This window comes from Leuciscus leuciscus (assembly GCF_965113295.1).
Source record: "Leuciscus leuciscus genome assembly, chromosome: 1".
NCBI classification, from domain to species: domain Eukaryota; kingdom Metazoa; phylum Chordata; class Actinopteri; order Cypriniformes; family Leuciscidae; genus Leuciscus; species Leuciscus leuciscus.
Window position 1 is genome coordinate 37,483,556 of NC_138725.1, and position 13,793 is coordinate 37,497,348.

The 13,793-nt window shown below is 46.2% G+C and overlaps 1 protein-coding gene across 1 annotated transcript in view; it reads right to left on the minus strand.

Annotated features, from left to right (window-relative positions):
• The window catches only part of LOC309507523 (butyrophilin-like protein 2), an 89,338-nt gene that overhangs the window by 67,130 nt on the left and 8,415 nt on the right, over nucleotides 1-13,793 (minus strand). The window lies entirely within an intron of this gene.

Genomic DNA, 13,793 nt, shown 5'->3' on the forward strand with positions numbered 1-13,793 from the left:
ATAGAGCTTTTATAAAAACGTAATAAAAAAAGATTCGTCAAAACAATTTCATTTATTTAATTATTTAATTAATAAAGATAGTTTAACCATTTTAAACACAACTTAACTCTCATTCATGTTTTACACAAGGTTTTGCGTAGTTCAGGATTGGTTCAATTATTTGATTGGATGAGGAAACATTTTGTGGGCTTGTCTTGACTCTTGACGTAATGTTGATTCTTCCATGTTCAGCGCGTGCATCGATCACACCTGCTTTTAGCAAGTTGTCCGGCTGGTATTGAGAAAATATGTAAGTAATGCAAAGTAGAATGAATCGTAATACACACACACACAATTGTGCAATAATGAATACGCTGCAGCCTGCAGCTGAGCTGACCATGTAATGGTAAGTTCACCATATTTATCTTGCGTATTTTAGCTACCCTATGTGTTGTGTTGTGTGATAAGCAAAACGTAACATTCACATTCTGAATGTGTTACGTTTTGCTTATTCGGATGTTTATAGACACATTTGTGAATGTGATGCATGTGTAGGCCTACATCAAAGTGAAAATTAAGTGCATTTCCAACTCTGAACTCAGTCCCCAAGTAAATTCGGTTATTAAATAAATAAATAGCAAAAGGAGTTGAGCGGTGTCCCCACCACTTCTCAAAGCAAAGTTACGCCACTGGTAACAACAGGTATGAAATGTCAGAAAGAGAAAAAAAACGTAATGGGAAGACGAGCATAGGACTGCTGCAGCTTAGTGGATAAATATATTTAGCCAATTTATTATTAAGATTGCACAGTTGGAAAGAAAATATATTTATAGGAACATTTCAGCAGGCTAAAGATAATTAATACAGTGACCATTATTCATTATTTTAATCAATTCGCAGCCACAAAATGTGATAATCCGCATTCTCATGTTTGTGTGCTTGTGCAATAGTATTCCGTCAAAATGGCTGACATGCGGCTAGGGGTCACGTGACTGGGAGATCCCTATAGGCCTAAGCCACGCCCGTTTCGGCGGGACGTGACGCAGTGGGCACGAAGCACCCTCATTGGGTCTGACGTCACGCTAGGCCTCGCTCGATAGGCTGCTGCAGTTGCCGCAGAACAGCCAATAGGCACACGAGCCGTCTTGCCTATGTCTGTATGCTGCCGCAACGCGTTTTACAATAATACAAAATTAAGGATAATTTTTTGGCTTCAATATCTCACGGAAAAGGGATTTTCCCCTAGCGTAAGATACTTACGCAGTACGAGAGACCTCTCGTAAGAGAACAGCAGTGTTTTACTGTAGCATAAGAAGTGTTATTTTAACATCAGTGTAAACCACTGGGTTTAGGGTTTCAGGTTATCCTACATTAGGTTTATTTAACAACAGAAACTGAATAATAAAATGTAAAAATAAAACACAGCTTAGTTTTCACTCTACGAATTAAATATATATACTGATTCTTATTAAAGCTACAAAAGTTATTTAGCCAAGAGCAGTGAGTGATTTTCTCTTTGTCTTTTGATCATGGCCCCAGTTACTGCAAGCTGTTGCGATATGCATATCGCGATATATACATTTGCGATATTTCTATATATTGTGCAGCCCTAATACAAATCCATACAAAAAGAGTATTGGGACAACGATAGACTATGCATTATAATTATTAAACTGCAAATACTTTGTGTGAAATTTAGCACAATTAATGGAAAAAACAAATAAATAATAAAAAAAAACAAATAAAACATGAACCTAATACGGAAGCTCTAAGAGGCCTGGGATTTATTATTTTTCTTCCTTGTTTTCTTGTGATCGTGACATAATTTTCTTGTGATCTCAAAATAAAGGTTCATCTCAGCAGACGGACAAGACACGTCAGCATATGTATTACAAATGTCAAAGTTCGCATTCTGAAATCGGAATAATGAAGTATGCTGCAGCTTTGTACATGTGTGCGCATACACCTGAATTGTACTGTTGTGTTTATGTATTTATGTTGTATTGTAGTATTGTTTTTATTCGTACAAACTGCAAATGCTTCAATACTGATTTTGTTAACAGCATGCATTTTGAAGCAGTTAATGATTTAAACGTTGGTTAAATTAATAATTCAACAACATAACACTTTACTCATAGGAAACTGTAATTCTAGTAGAAGAGTCTGAAATAGATGTTGCTCACTCTATCAGGAAATAAAATACACATATCATAACTTATTCATAGAAATTACGTTGACAGCTTTATTTTCAAGAGGATGCATGGTAAACTTTGAATTTTAATACGATATAGTGCAATATAACTGAGGCTTGTATTATTATTTATTGTATATTCAAATCAATTTCTGCAACTAAACCATTATGTTAGTTTAATATTTCCTGCATAATATTACGTACATAAAGAAATATATGTATTTTTTGTTAGGTTGGAAGTGTCTGTGTGCAGTAGACACACGCACCTTGACGATTTCAATATATGACTTACCCTCTCTTAAAAGACCATAAAGACTACAGATAACATCTGAATTGTAGAATAGTAAGATGGTCACTCAAACCCTTCTGGTGGCTTAACAACCTGATGAGTTTACAACGCAATGAACAATCCAGTCACTACACAGATCAGTGGGTAATCTGGGTAATAGCCAAAGTATCAAGTTCTCCAAATTTGTTGAACAAGCTTACGATTAAATTTCATATTTGAAATCACCAATGAAATCTGACAACAACTGTATTATAAATGTGGTTCTCTTACGAGAGGTACTCTCGTACTGCGTAATATCTTACGCTAGGGGAAATCTCTTTTCCGCGAGATACTGAAGCCAAAAAATTATCCTTAATTTTGAAATAATGTAAAATGCGTTGCGGCAGCATGCAGACATAGGCGAGACAGCTCGCGCGCCTATTGGCTGCCCTGCGGCAACTGCAGCAGCCTATCGATAAGGCCCTATCGTGACGTCATCACCAATGGGGGCGCTTAGCGCCCCATACGTCACGTCCCGCCGAAACGGGCGTGGCCTGGGGCTATAAATATAGCATCGAAAGGCTAGCTTACCGATTTTTCATCTCTTCAGCGGAGCTCACGCATCGCTGGATCCAGAGAGAAGAAGCCGCGCCGTGGAAACAGCATTTCAGCGGGACGAGTTCGGTACCTGGAGTCGCTGGCCGCGCCGCCTTCAACCACCGTTCCTGCTACGCTATCCGGCGTTATATCCTTTTATTGCATTGTGTGTGTTCGCCGCCGCGACTCACACTCCTTCTCTAAAAGAGCAGAGCGTCTTTTTCAAGATGTCTCGTCCATCCTGTGGCTCGTGCCGAGCCCCACTCAGCGACGGGGACCGCCATGTCATCTGCGTTTCCTGCCTGGGTGAAGGACATGCGGCTCTAGCGCTCGCTGACGGCGGATGCCCTCACTGCGAGCTTATGCCTATGGCGACTCTGAGGACTCGCATGGCAACTTTCCACGAGCCTGCACCTCCCGCTTCGACGCCGCGCCGTAAAAAGCGCCGTGCTCAGCGGATCCCTGAGCCTCCCACCGAGAAAAGCTCGCCGGTGCGCCTGCCAGCTTCGCCGTCTGCTTCTCTCGAGTCTCTCACTCCCGGACAGTGGCCGCCGCTGGCCGCCGCTTCCGCCGGAGATGACAAGGAAGAAGCGGCAGTTTTCGAGGAGGACAACTGCTCTATCCTGGCTTCGGACAGCGAGGATTGGGCGAGCTCTGTGGACCTCGCCCCTTCTTCTGCCCGCGAGTCGTCAGGAAAACGGGCCAGCATTGAAGCTGAGCTGATGCGTCTGCTCACACAGGCCACAGAGAGCCTCGGCCTCGAGTGGTCCACGCCCGCCGAGCCTACACGCAACCGTCTGGACGGCTGTTTTCTACAAGGGGACCGCGTTTCCACGCCCTCAAGACCCGCCCCGTTTCTTCCTGAGCTTCATGAAGAACTGGCAAAGTCTTGGAGCGCCCCTTTTTCAGCCAGGCTACGTTCCTCTGCTTCGGCGGCATTCTCCGTGGTGGACGGTGCCAAAGACAGAGGATACCTCGCTCTCCCTCTAGTGGAGGAGGCAGTAGCAGCCCATCTTTGCCCGCCCTCTGCTGGACGGCGGACTAAGACGGCGCTACCTTCAAAAGCCTGCCGCACTACTTCCACCCTGCACAGTCGCGCTTACACCGCCGCTGGGCAGGCTGCATCAGAGCTACACACTATGGCCACTCTCCAGATCTTCCAAGCTAACCTTCTCCGAAAGCTGGACGAGGAAGGCACGGAAGCAGTCAACGTGGCGGATTTAAGGAGTGCTACGGACCTCGCTCTCCGCGCTACGAAATCCGCTGCACAGGCCATAGGGCGGAACATGGCCTCTCTCACCGTTGCTGAGAGACACCTCTGGCTGACGCTTTCAGAAATGCCGGACTCGGAGCGCTCTGTGTTCCTCGACGCCCCCGTTTCTGCTACTGGCCTCTTTGGATCGTCCGTCAAAGATTTCGCGGACAGATTCGCTGAGGTACAAAAGACGTCGCAGGCCATGAAGCACTTTTTGCCAAAGCGCTCTAGCTCCGCATCAGGCCGCTCTAAACAGCCGTCTGCTCGCAGCTCGCAGCCACCGCCCCCCGCCGCCGCTTCACAGCGTCGACAGGCCCGGGACCAGAGACCACGCTCTCGCTCTGCCGGCCGCCGCCCCCCACAGCGTGGGACTCGGCCGAAGGTTGAGATGAAGCCCGAGGCCTCAAAGTCTTCCTAGCCAGCTTAGGAAAACGACGGTGTTCAAGCCCCGCTGCGGCCGGGTTTCCACCAAAACTTCCCGCTCGTCCAGTTCCATTACATGCGACTGTTCCAGTGTACTCTGCAGTAAACAAGTCGGTTACATTACCCGCTTGCCTGTACACAAACGCCGTTTTTACGGCGACCCAGATAAATCCTGTAAAGAGCGTATTTTCTGGTATTCCGGCCACGGCCGACGGTGTTATGAGTGTAGTAAAAATGCCCACTGCCCAGTGCCCATTCCTACACACAGACACAGCCCGCCCCACAGGGCTCGCGCACATAAAATCGACTCATGTCGATTGCGCACAGAATGTAGTGAACGTGCCCACGTCCCAGTGCCCACAAACACTACACGCTGCATGTCTCTCGGTTTCTGTAAAAACGAAACCAACACACATACAACCGACTCAGGTCGATGGTGTTTTCAGTGCAAATGTGCCCGCTGTCCTGCGCCCACATTCACTCACAGACATGACGAATCCCTCGGTTTCCCCCACGCTCGCCGTCTCTCAGCTACCTGCCGTGAGAGAGCCGAGCGCGGGCGAACCGCCCGCTGTGATCAAAACACTCCCCACCTCGAGCGCTGCAAATGCGGTGTCTATAATACAGCATACCGAAGCTCCCCGGTCGCCACTATGTCACGACCAGAGCTCCGATCTCATTCAACCCTTAGCTATGCACGCACATGCGTGGGCAAAGCTTCCCGGTGTATCAGAATGGGTGCTGAACATTATAGAAAGAGGCTATTCGCTACAGTTCGCTCGACGTCCCCGCCGTTGTGCGGTGCGAGTCGAAACCACGGTAGAAAAGGAAGTAGCAAGTGTACTTCGTACCGAAATTGCGAAACTGTTGAGCAAAGGGGCAATAGAGCCTTTATCTCAAGCTCAGAGCGAAGGGGGGCCATACAGCAGATATTTTCTGGTTCCGAAAAAAGACGGGGGTCTCAGACCCATTCTAGATCTAAGACAACTGAACGTAGCGCTTTCAAAACGCCGGTTCAGAATGCTCACAACCAAGAAAATCCTCGCGCAAATTCGCCACGGGGACTGGTTTGTGTCAATAGATCTGAAAGACGCGTATTTCCAAATACAAATAGCGTCACGTCACAGGCGATTTTTGAGATTCGCCTTCGAGGGCAAGGCTTATCAATACACAGTCCTACCGTTTGGCCTGTCCCTAGCACCCCGTACATTCACGAAGTGCATGGACGCAGCCCTCGCTCCCCTGAAACTTCGGGGAATGCGAGTTTTGAACTACTTGGACGATTGGCTGGTTCTAGCTCAGTCACATACGGAGCTCATAGAACACAGAACCATTTTACTCGAACATCTCGAGAATCTGGGTCTCAAAGTCAACTGGGCGAAAAGCTCACTGTCTCCCAGTCAGAGAATATCTTTTCTGGGCACAGAACTGGACTCGCTGTCAATGACAGCTCAAATATCGCTACAGCGCAGATTGACTATTCAGCGCATGACAGAAACCTTCCGCCGCGGCACTATAGTCTATATGGGGATATTTTGGGGATATTTAATTTAATTTTATCAATCAATAAATTCCTCTTGAAACAAACTTTGTTGTAATATTTTAATTTAATACTGTGAAGCTGCTTTGATGCAATCTGTATTGTGAAAAGCGCTATACAAATAAACTTGACTTGACTTGACTTGACTATAGTCCCGCTAAGGAAGTTTCAAAGGATGCTCGGTCTCATGGCAGCAGCATCCACAGTTCTCCAGCTGGGTCTGCTTCGCATGCGCCCACTGCAGTTCTGGCTACAAGCGCGGGTACCGCGTCGAGCATGGACTTCAGGTCTCTTTCGTCTCAAGGTCGATCAGGAATGCGTCTCAGCACTGATACCCTGGAGAGCGACCGACTGGTACCAGTCAGGTGTAAGCCTGGGGACTTCCTCGAGTGTGAAGGTGGTGTCCACGGACGCCTCCACCTCGGGATGGGGAGCACTGCTCGAGGGCAGACCGTTTTTCGGCCAGTGGTCAGAACGGGAAAAGCTTCTGCACATAAACTGCCTGGAAATGATGGCAGTTGACAACGCGCTGAGGCGCTTTCGTCCCCAAATAGCAGGACACCACGTCTTGGTCCGCTCGGACAACATGTCAGTGGTAGCCTACATAAATCGCCAGGGAGGCATCACATCCCGAAACCTATACAGGTTAGCGAAACGCCTCCTGGTATGGGCTCAGCACAATTTGCGCTCGCTCAGAGCAGCGCATGTGCCTGGCCACCTGAATGTGGGACCAGACAGACTGTCCAGGAACAATGTTCCAGCAGGAGAATGGTCACTGCATCCGCAGACAGTCCAACTGCTGTGGCAGACATTCGGCAGAGCAAAGATAGACCTGTTTGCGTCTCAAGAAAACGCTCACTGCCCGGAATTTTTCTCAAAGAGCAGGGATGCGCTGGCCCACGTCTGGCCCCGCTGCCCGCTCTATGCCTTTCCCCCCATCACGCTCCTACCTCAGGTATTAGAGCGGATCAGGGAAAGCAGATGCTCAGTGTTACTGGTTGCTCCGTTCTGGAAGAACCAGGCTTGGTTCCCAGTTCTTATGCAGCTGACGAGCACTGCCCCATGGCCAATACCAGTGAGGAGGGACCTCCTCTCTCAAGCCAGGGGCTCGATCTGGCATCCTCGCCCGGAGCTTTGGTCCCTACATGCGTGGGCCATCAACGGGTACCCTCTGATATCCCAGAGGGAGTGTTAAACACGATCATGCAGGCTAGAGCTCCCTCTACGAGACGGCTCTATTCCTCAAAATGGTCAGTGTTCTCCAGCTGGTGCACAGCACGCGGCTTTTCACCCCTGGACTGTGGAGTGACGGAGGTTCTCCCCTTCCTACAAGAGCTACTGGATGAAGGCAGAGCCCCATCCACGCTCAAAGTCTATGTGGCGGCTATAGCAGCGTTTTCCAAACCAACGCTTGGTCAGTCACTAGGAAGGAACGATCTGGTCATTCGGTTCCTTAGAGGAGCTAAGAGGTTAAATCCTCCCAGACCTCCCTCAGTCCCCATATGGGACCTTTCTACGGTCTTGGAGGCCATGAAGGGTGCCCCATTTGAGCCTATCCAGTCAGTAGATATCAAACACTTGTCTTTCAAAACGGTGTTTCTTCTGGCTCTCGCTTCAGTGAAGCGCATAGGGGACTTACAAGCGCTCTCAGTGAGCGCGACGTGTATGGAGTTTGGGCCAAATGACTCGAAAGTCATACTCAAACCAAGGCACGGGTACGTCCCTAAATCCCTCAATACACCGTTCAGGGCCCAGGTAATTTCCCTGTCTGCCCTGCCGGTCTCTAACGAGGAGAAGGACGCCAGCTTCCTTTGCCCAGTCAGGGCGCTAAGGGCTTATGTGTCCCGCACGTCTGTTTTCAGACAGACGGAGCAGCTCTTTGTTTCACTCTACGGACGTTCTAAGGGACTCGCCGTTTCGAAACAGAGCCTATCCAGATGGATAGTCGATGCTATAGCGCTGGCTTACACCTCTAAGGGCTTGCAGTGCCCATTAGGTGTCAGAGCGCACTCCACGAGAGGCGTGGCCTCGTCGTGGGCTTGGTCTAGTGGGATTGCCTTGCAAGATATCTGTATGGCGGCAGGCTGGGCCTCCCCGTCTACATTTATAAGGTTTTATAACCTAGAGGTTCCCGCTCTGCAAGCTAAGCTGCTTTCAGTCTAAAAATCGGTACTGTCTGCCCCGAGTACGTCCGGCCCAGAATACCAAAATAGCGCGAGCAACGCTCGTTTAGATCGCGCAGCTCTATGGGCAATGTGTAAGACCCACTATATTCATCAGTCCAGGCCGGGGTCGCCCTGACTGAGTAAATACCATCACTATAACTGTTCTTATAGGATGCTGCATTACAGGAATGATGCTATTCTAGCCACTCTTCCTGGGCTCTCTGTGAGTCACTTATGATCATGTACTACATGAGCCCGGGCACCTGCCCTTGGGACTTTGGTGCTGGATCATAGCATGCACGGCGTTTTACACTGTTTCCCCTAGCGTAAGATATTACGCAGTACGAGAGTACCTCTCGTAAGAGAACGTACTCGGTTACTAACGTAACCTCGGTTCTCTCTAGAGAGGAAACGAGTACTGCGTATCTTGCCGTGCCTGCGCACGCTCCGGTTCGCTCCGGCGATGAAAAACCGGTAAGCTAGCCTTTCGATGCTATATTTATAGCCCCAGGCCACGCCCGTTTCGGCGGGACGTGACGTATGGGGCGCGAAGCGCCCCCATTGGTGATGACGTCACGATAGGGCCTTATCGATAGGCTGCTGCAGTTGCCGCAGGGCAGCCAATAGGCGCGCGAGCTGTCTCGCCTATGTCTGCATGCTGCCGCAACGCGTTTTACATTATTTCAAAATTAAGGATAATTTTTTGGCTTCAGTATCTCGCGGAAAAGAGATTTCCCCTAGCGTAAGATATTACGCAGTACTCGTTTCCTCTCTAGAGAGAACCGAGGTTACGTTAGTAACCGAGTACGTTTCTTGTGCTCAGATAGTGTTAAAAAAGCAGATTTTTCAGGCTGGAGCAGCCAATGCACATGTGCAGTCATAATCAAGTGTCTCAGAACACTGTTTCTATAGCAACCGGAGCCTGCAGTGATGCGATGACTTTACCAATCAGTGATTGGCTCTTTTATTTCGAAGGCGGGACTTACTCAGCCATATTGTGTGTTGCACTTTCTCCCATTCATATTACTGTTTGGGGTCAAAATGACCCCAATGGACTTTTCCTTCATTTTTTTAAAATGTTACCTTCATCGCAGGGGCATGAAACTCTGTGACTTTTCCTACATAATCTATCTAAACATGCACAAAAAAACTGGGCTTGATTTGGTTGTTCTAAAGGTGTGTAAAACAAATTTTACCATTTAAGGTGTTTGGGGTCAAAATGACCCCACATTGAAAATGAATGGGGAAATGAAAAAAATGACTTTTTTTTTTTTTTTTTGTCAAAAAAATAAAAGTAAATCCATTATAAATCTGAAAATTTTTACAAATAAACCAAGGTCTGGTCCTAGAGCATAAATAAAAAGTAGAACGAACTTTCTATCTCATACACACGCACACACACACGCACACAAACACACAAATGTATGTGACTGCAACAGAGAGCATTTTTACAGAAATTGGCAAATAAAATAAACAAAACTGGCATAAATAAAGAGCTGGACACGGTCTCCAATATGAGGAGTATTGCTTTTAAACTCCCATACAAGCTCAGAGAGAGGTGGCGCACAAAGGCATTTGAGTTGCAAGAACAGAGGAGGACCAAGGTAAAGATGGCAGATCTCGTCAGCTTCATTGAAAAACAAGCTAACATTGTCTCAGACCCAATATTTGGTGATCTGCAAGACCCAAGCCCAAGTAAAGGAAAGCCCAAAGTATTGAAACCCAAATCCAAAGGCAGTTTTGCTACCAATGTGCATGTGAACTCACCACAGACGGCATCTAAGGATTCCCAGCCAAAGTCATGTCTTTACTGTAACAACAAACATGATTTGATGTCATGCTTGCAGTTTGAAAAGCAGCCACACAGGGAAAAGATCAACTTTATTAGACAGAATGGAATCTGTTTTGGGTGTTTAATCAAAGGAGGACATCTGAGTAAAGACTGCACACAGCATATGTACTGCTCCATATGCAACAAACAGCATCCAACTGTGTTACACATTAAAGCGTTGGAATCTTCTAAACAACTTAAGAAAACACCTGTGAGTAGCACACAGGTCTCTCTTCAAGATGGTAAGCATGCTGGAGTCAGGAACATGCAGATTTATACAGAATGTTTGTTGTCGATTGTACCAGTACAGGTTAAAAGTTCAAAAGGAAGTAAAATTCTGCACACATATGCCTTTCTTGATCCTGGTAGCTCGGCAAGCTTCTGCACAGAGGATCTTATGAGGAAACTCAACATTACTGGAAGAAAGACCAATATTCTTCTTCGAACAATGAGCCAGGATAAGTCTGTGCACTCTTACATTGTCAGTGGGTTGGAAGTTTCTTCGCTGGAAGAAAGTAACTTCATCCACCTGCCAGAAGTCTACACCCAAAAGATCATGCCTGTTGACACCGGTAACATTCCCACAAAGGAAGAACTATCTAAATGGCCATACCTCAGTCAGGTACAGTTTCCTAGGATTCCAGCCAAGGTGGAGTTGTTGATTGGAAGCAATGCTCCCAAAGCCATTGAACCTTGGGAAATCCTTAATAGCCAAGGGGATGGGCCTTATGCAGTTAAGACCCTACTAGGATGGGTTATTAATGGTCCTTTAAAAGGCAAAAACACAGCAAACAGAAACAGCTGTGATGGTGTTATTGTTAACAGAATTTCTGTCTCGAACTTGGAAGAAATGTTGATGCAACAATACAAACATGATTTTAATGAGAGGTCAAATGAAGAGAAGGCTGAAATGTCTATAGAAGACAAAAGATTCATCAAGATTGCAGAAGAGTCAATAAAGTTGAAAAATGGACATTACACTCTTGATCTACCTTTTCGCAAAGATGACACAGTGTTGCCTAACAATTACCAAGTGGCAGAACAGCGACTTCAAAGTTTGAAAAGAAAGTTAAAGAGGAATGAAAAATTCAAAACCGACTATACTGAATTTCTTACAGAAGTCATAAATAAGGGCTATGCTGAAGTGGTGCCGCAACAAGAGCTGAAAAGATCAGATGGTCAATTGTGGTACATCCCACATCATGGTGTATATCATCCCCAAAAACAGACCATAAGGGTGGTCTTTGACTGTGCTGCTACTTTTCAAGGTAAATCCCTCAACTCAGAACTTCTTCAGGGCCCTGATTTGACCAGCACACTTTTTGATGTTTTGACCAGATTTCGCCAAGAACCTGTAGCAGTTATGACAGATATCAAAGCAATGTTCCATCAGGTCAGAATGTCAAGATCAGATGTTGACTTCTTGCGATTCCTCTGGTGGCCAAGTGGTGATGTTAGCATGCCTGCTGTGGAACATCGAATGTTGGTACATCTATTTGGGGCAGTCTCATCCCCCAGCTGTGCAAACTTTGCTCTGAGGCAAACAGCCAAAGACAACAAAAACTGTTTTTGAACTGAGGTGATAAACACTGTTGAGAACAACTTCTATGTAGATGATTGCTTGAAGTCCCTTCCAACAGAGCATGAAGCAGTAGAAGCCATGAAAGACCTAACATCTCTCTGTCAAACAGGAGGATTCCACCTCACAAAATGGGTGAGTAACAGTCGCACTGTTCTTGGACATATTCCAAAAGAAGACAGAGCTCAGAATGTAAGGGAATTGGATCTCGATAGGGAAAAGCTTCCCACTGAAAGAGCTCTTGGATTGTTGTGGTGCGTGGAGAATGATGTGTTTAAGTTCAATATCACTGTCAAGTGCAAATCCCACACCCGGAGAAACTTACTATCAGTTGTGAGCTCCATCTATGATCCACTTGGATTTTTGAGTCCCTTTACTCTACCTGCCAAATTGCTTATCCAAGACCTCTGTAGGAGTAAATGTGGTTGGGATGAGGAAATACCACAGGCTGCAGTGGATAAGTGGACAAAGTGGATAAAGGATCTTGACGAGATAGAAGATTTCAGAGTGGCACGTTGTGTAAAGCCAACTGGTTTTGGAATGCTGAAGCAAGCAGAGCTGCATCATTTCTCTGATGCTAGTGAACAAGGATACGGCATAGTGAGTTACTTGAGACTGACTGATGATATGAACACTGTACATGTGTCTTTCATGTTGGGAAAAGCCAGAGTGGCCCCACTTTAGCACGTCACAATTCCACGTCTAGAACTTACAGCTGCAGTGCTAGCAGTCAGAGTGGACATTATGGTAAGAAAAGCTTTGGAGCTCGATCTCAAAAACTCAACATTTTGGACTGATAGTCAGTCAGTGCTGAAATACGTTGCAAATGAGAATGCAAGATTCCGCACATTTGTAGCAAATAGGATCTCTGTTATTAGAGAAAACACAGATGTTAAACAGTGGAAATTCATCAGGACAAAGCAGAACCCTGCTGACCTAGCATCAAGAGGGGTGAGTGCTGGCACATTGGTGAAGTGCAAAGAGTGGATCCATGGACCAGACTTTCTATGGAAGAAAGAAGAGGAATGGCCTAAAGAGTCCCTGGGACCCATTTCCATATCGCTCTCACTCGATGATCTTGAAGTTAAAAGGAACACCACTGTTTATAGTACTGTCATCAAAGGAAAGGAAAATCCTACCAGCCAACTGCTTTACTATTTCTCAAGTTGGACAAAGCTAAAGTTGGCAGTAGCGTGGTTCTTGAAGTTCAAGAATATCCTTCGCTTGCTTACTGCAAAAAGAAAAGAAATACAGGCAACCTGCGTGAATAAGGACATTCAGAGCCAAAACAAGGTATGTAATGAAATTAAAGCATTCAAGACATCACTTTGTGGACAATCCATATGCTTGGATGATCTCTGTAAAGCAGAAAAGTCCATTGTTGAGTTTTGCCAGAAACAAAGGTATTCAGAGGAAATGTCAAGAATTAAAAAGACATCACTTGTTGGAAAGCGCTTGAAAAGATTCAGCAGCCTATACAAGCTAGATCCAGTGATGGATGATGGAGTTTTGAGGGTTGGAGGAAGGTTGGACAAGTCTGCAATGCCTGAGGAGACCAAGCGACCAATAATACTTCCAAAAGATATTCACATCTCCACACTTATCCTTCAACACATACACGAACAGCTCGGACATGCTGGCAGAAACCATGTTCTCTCACACCTGAGAAAGAAATATTGGATTATAAATGCCAATTCTGCAGCCCGTAAAGTTCTTTCTAAATGTGTTGTGTGCAAGCGTGTAAGAGGAAAGATTGGAGAACAAAAGATGGCAGATTTGCCAAAGGAAAGACTACAAGCTGATCTCCCACCTTTCAGCAATGTTGGCGTTGACTACTTTGGACCTTTTATGACAAAAAGAGGAAGAAGTCAGGTAAAAAGATATGGGGTTATTTTCACTTGCATGACAAGCAGGGCAGTTCACCTAGAAATGGCTCACTCACTGAACACAGATTCCTGCATTGAT